The sequence below is a fragment of the Staurois parvus genome, unplaced genomic scaffold (assembly GCF_062004578.1).
Source record: "Staurois parvus isolate SC_StPar_1 unplaced genomic scaffold, SC_StPar_1.0 ptg000299l, whole genome shotgun sequence".
NCBI lineage: Eukaryota > Metazoa > Chordata > Amphibia > Anura > Ranidae > Staurois > Staurois parvus.
This window is the reverse complement of record NW_028318095.1, coordinates 212,399-217,733: the sequence shown is the minus strand read 5'-3', so window position 1 is coordinate 217,733 and position 5,335 is coordinate 212,399.

The following is a 5,335-nucleotide window of genomic DNA, read 5'->3' as shown; positions in this document are numbered from 1 at the left end:
TCCGCCCCCGACTGGGCGGAACGCACAGACTAACACGTGTTCCGCCCTCTGCGCAGGCGCGAGCATAACCATTCTGCGCTGTAGGTGTGCGGACGGAGGTGATGGCGGAATGTGTGTCTGTAGTAAATGTTAGCCGTGGGTGCGCGCTCTGCACACTGCTGTGCTCCTGACACCCATCCCGCCAACCGTGCACGAAACAGGCAACCTTCGTTCCCCTACATGGCACATGATTAACCCTCTCGCTGCCAGAGCTGTTTGTTTTGTATTCTAGGTGTCGGAGCCCTGATTTTTCCATTAAGAGTACCTGTCACTGGTCAAAGCTGTCACAGGGGGTGCTTGTTAGCCCTCTTGTGATAGTAATAAAGGTAGATAGAAAGTGTAACTAGAAATTCAGAAAATAAAAATGAAAAGCAGCCTTGTCCCCTGACCCATGTGCACCAATGTGTGTAGGCCCCAATGGCCGTGTAAACAGCAACTGAAGGGAGGCATGACTGCGGTTGTCAGACTGACAGCAAGAATTCAATGGCCATGATTCATGACTGACTGGAGTCGGATGACCTGTACAAAAATGTAGGTTCTGGAGTTTGTTGCCATTTCTCAGACACACAATTCAGAGTCTTGACATGTTTGGCCTCCATGTACTCCAGGTGACGTCATCCTTGACATTGTATTTGTGTGCATACTAATTCATTGTAGCCAGGTGCAGACTCTGGTTGTGTTAGCCACACCCAAAAACATGTCATCATTGTACACAGGGCGTGTGTAGCACGTCTAGTCCTGCTGCCAGGACCTCCCCTGTCCCAGTACTAGGCAATTCAGCTCTGATTAATCAAAGAAGCATTGCAAGTACACAGAGGAAGTTCTGACAGCTGGACTGTCAAACTAAAGCAGTCTGGCCACGTTTATTATCAACAACACTGCTAAAAAATAACAATGTTTCATTTTGTATCTGTTTATTCATCTACAGATCAAGGGGATGAACTTCCATCTGCAGCTGAAGTCAGTTAAAACCACTTGCCCTCCAGAGGATTTACTCCCCTTCCTAACCAGGATGTTTTTTGAGATACGGCTCTGCATTGCTTTAACAGATAATTGTGCGTTTATGCAACGCTGCACCCAAATGAAATTTATGTCCTTTTTTTCCGCACAAATGGAGCTTTTTTTCTGTGGTATTCGATCGCCTGTGCGTTTTTTATTTTTTGTGCAATAAATAAAAAAAGACCCTACAATTTCTAGAAAAAAACAATATTTTTGACTTTTTGCTATTGAACATTTCCAGTAAAAACAACAAACAATTTTTGCTAACAAACAACAAACAATTTTTGCTAACAAAAATTCCCAATACGTGTAAATTAATTGGTTTAGGTGAAAGTTATAGCGTTTACAAATGGTGGTATATATACTGGATTTTTTATTTTGTATTTTTTACAGCGGGACTGCGGTGGGCATTCTGACACTGGGGGGAACTGATTTGATGTCACTGACATTCCCAGTGACACCAATGCAGTAATCAGTTCTAATAAAAACCACTGACACTACTAATAGCACTGGGCAGGAAGGGGTTAGCATCAAGGTCGATCAAAGGGTTAACTGTGTGCTGTGTGTGTTTCTCTATGGGGGCTGTGTGTGTGCTTCACTGTAAGCACACTGCTTTGTATGGCTCTACTATGCAGAGCCATACAAAGCAGTGTGCAGGAGCTGACAGGGGAGAGATCTGTATTGTTTAGATACAGTTCTCTCCCCCACACATCTAAGGCCACTGTCGCATTTCTGAAGAACAGGGTGAAAGTGATTCAGTGGTAGACATGTGCAAAATGAAACAATTTGTTTTGCTTGGTTTTGATTCATTATTTGACTGATTTCATTTAGTTTGATTAGTTACATTCGTTTAATTTGCTTTTCAGAATTCGTTTCATTTATTCAAATTCGACCAAATTTGAAATTTCGAACAGGTTTGAAAATAATTTTAACGGGTTCGAAAATAAATAATTCTAATGTTTCAATCGATAATCAACAATCCATATGTCTTTTTGATGGTATATGGGCTATATGAAGAGTTGCATGATCATATTGGAAATTTCTATTTTAGCAGAATTTTCACAGCGCCTTTGTTGATCACTACTCATAAATCCATCACCATAGCACAGCTCACAATTTTTGCACAGTATTGTGGTCTAATTTATTCTATTCTTTTCTATTATTTTATATTCTATTCTAAAGTATTCTGTTCAAACTGAAATTCATTCTATTCATAATTCGAATTTCGAAAGGCAGTTATATTCTTTCTATTTTATTCTATTCTATTGTTTTTCTATACTATTCTACTTTATTGTTTGATTGCCTGTTTTACTCTTTTCTTTTCTATTCTTTAATTTTCTATTTTATTCTAATTGATTCTATTCTATTCTTTTATTTTCTGTTCTATTTTTCTCTGTTTTACTCTATTATTTTTTATTCTATTCTTTGATTTTCTATTCTATTTTAATATTTTCTATTCTAATATTTTCTATTCTATTCTAATTGATTCTATTCTTTTCTATTCTATTCTTTGATTTTCTATTCTAATCTTTTCTATTCTATTCTAATGGATTCTGTTCTCTTCTATTCCTTTACTTACTATTCTATTTTGTTCTGTTTTACTCTAATATTTTCTACTGTTTTCTGTTCTAATATTTCATTTTCTATTCTATTATTTTCTATTTCTTTATTTTCTGTTCTATTTTATTCTATTCTTGGTTTTTGATTTTTTTTTCGAATTTGAATTTGTTTTTCGAATGTGTTTTTTAATTCAAATTTTTAGAGGGTGTTTTACAGGCAGCAGCACCTTTTTATCCCCTAAAAGCCCATAATAACACACCTCAACCATGTGTATTGCTTGCTTGAATGGACTGCATTTGCTGGGCGGTATTGCCCACCAAGTGCAACAGGAAGGATAATTCTTATCAGGCCATGAAGCAAAGCATCACAGCTGTGGTAAGAATACAACCCATCCAGCATTTTAAGTGGCAATGGTTAAAAATGTGGCTCAACTGCATGGTTTTACCCCCCCCCCACCCAAAAGTGTAAACTTAGTTTGCTAAAGCATTGTGTATTAAAACAATTGCTTTGTTTTTTTTCTATTAAAATATTTTTTATTTTTCATAATTAATGGCATCTCAGCGCTGCTGATCTCTTGCAGCCACTTCTTGTCTACATGCATCTCCTTTAGCGACAATTGCATGGCATTTCTCAGGGCGGGTTTCCTTTTGGCGACAACAGTGGATCTTTTCTGCATAATGTATGTTGTTACGAAGATTCATAGTCTACTTTGGAAGCCCATGTAACAGAATGGCAACACAGAAGCAAACTTAGGCCTAGATTACACCTCCGGCGATTACTAACACACATCAAAGCACCTAATGCTTTAACATGCATTTTTGATGATTTTGCAATGCATTTTTGAAGTGTTAATGAAGCTTGGCAAATGCCCTGATTGTGTCGGTTTTATTTTTGGTTTAAAGGGGCTCAGCAGAACTCTGGTTCAGTAGTACCCCCGGATCATTAATACCTCTGTTCAGCAAATCCCCAGATCATTAATACCTCTGTTCAGCAGATCCCCAGCTTATTAGTACCCCCGCTCTGCAAATCCCCCACTCAGAAATACCCCCAGCCCTGCTGATCCCCCTCTCAGTAGTAACCCCCAGCTCTGCTCATACTCCAGTTTGCTAATCTTCCTCTCTCTCTGGTCCCCATTCACCTACTGCTATATTTCTCCCATGCTGTGCCCCACTTGTAACCTCTTCTAGTTTCTCCCACTCTGGTCCCCTAGCTCTGCTGATTTTTCACCGCTCAGTCCTCACTCTCCATTTCCCCGCTCACCTTCTGGTATAGCTGTAGCGCCCTCCTAGTTTAGGTGCTAGAAGTGAAGCAAATTTAGTTTCTTAGCTCTGCTGTTAGAATTGGAGCCATACTTGTGTCTTGTCTACTCTGAGCTTTGCAGCTGAGCAGGAGAGGGCAGAGTCTGGGCTGGCCCTAAATACAGTCGCAGCCAATCCATGGTTGGTAATACAATGGCCCAGGGGCAGACTGACCATTTGGAAACTCGGGCACTGCCCGAGGGCCCGGGGTCATTAGGGGGCCCCATGAGATGCCCCTGGTACCTTTTTCATAGGCTTTTTGAGTTTGGGCAAGGACACAGGGGCCCCATGATCCCCTATTCCCCGGGGGCCCCATGAGTTGTCAGTCCGCCCCTGCAATGGCCAACAGCTGAGAGTGGTAATTAAGGGTGAGAGCAGAGAGTAACAGGGTATTTTGCCAGCTGGAGACTGACCCAGCCTGGAAGTGCTGTTAAGCCTTCCAAGGCTTAGGAGAAGCCTTAAGAAGTCCTGGACAATTCTCCATTATCAAGGAGCCATAAGATCATTCCAAAGATTGGAGGAACACCCAAGGCAACACTCAGGGAGATCTTCCTAGGAAACTTCAAGCCAGAGTCCAACTGAAGCAGAGGGGAGATTTTCAGACTGTCTGGATCACAGTGAGTAGGCCTTAGAGGAGGAAGACTGTACACCTCTTTCTTACTAAAGGGACCATTCCAGACCTGCTGCCAGGGTTGTGCCTTAGAGGAGGCCCCTGTGCTAAAATCTGTGTGCTACCTTTATGAACAGAGAGGTCTGTGCTACTTATTTAGTTCTGGGCATCCTAAAGCTCTACCCAATCCCTATCCCAGTTCTAAAAAACAAATTAAATAACAATAAAAGACAGTATGTGCCTTGTCACTAAATCTCTAAGTGACCAATATAAAGTGTATCGAATGTCACTAAATTGCGCCAGATGCAAAACTAGAATAAAACCTTGTATAAATCAAATAAAGCATATAAAGAATATGAAAACCCTTGCTGCCACTACGTGATCATCAGAATAGATAAATATAATTCACAACAAACTGGTGAAAAAAGTGGCGCATACACTCTGCAGTGCCTAAAACTAAAAAATAAATAATTATTAGTCTCCTATTACCACTGATTCGTTATATATCCTCAAAATACATATAAATATCATGTATATTAATATATACCAGTGAACAAAAAAGATAGTGCTCAAATTGTAGTGAACAAAACAAATACAGTGATATCACAAGTTAAAGTCCAGTGATATTAAAATAAATAAAGTCTAGTGATAAAAAATGTCTCCTGATGAAAATCATACGATGTTACCAACCATACACAGTTCCCGCAGTGCGCTCCCACTCGGGTGTGCACTCACCAAATTTGTCTTTATTATAAAGTAAAGGAGAATGCTTCCACTGGTATAAACTGGGGGTTCCTCCAAAATCAGCTCACTCAATCAAATGCCAGGA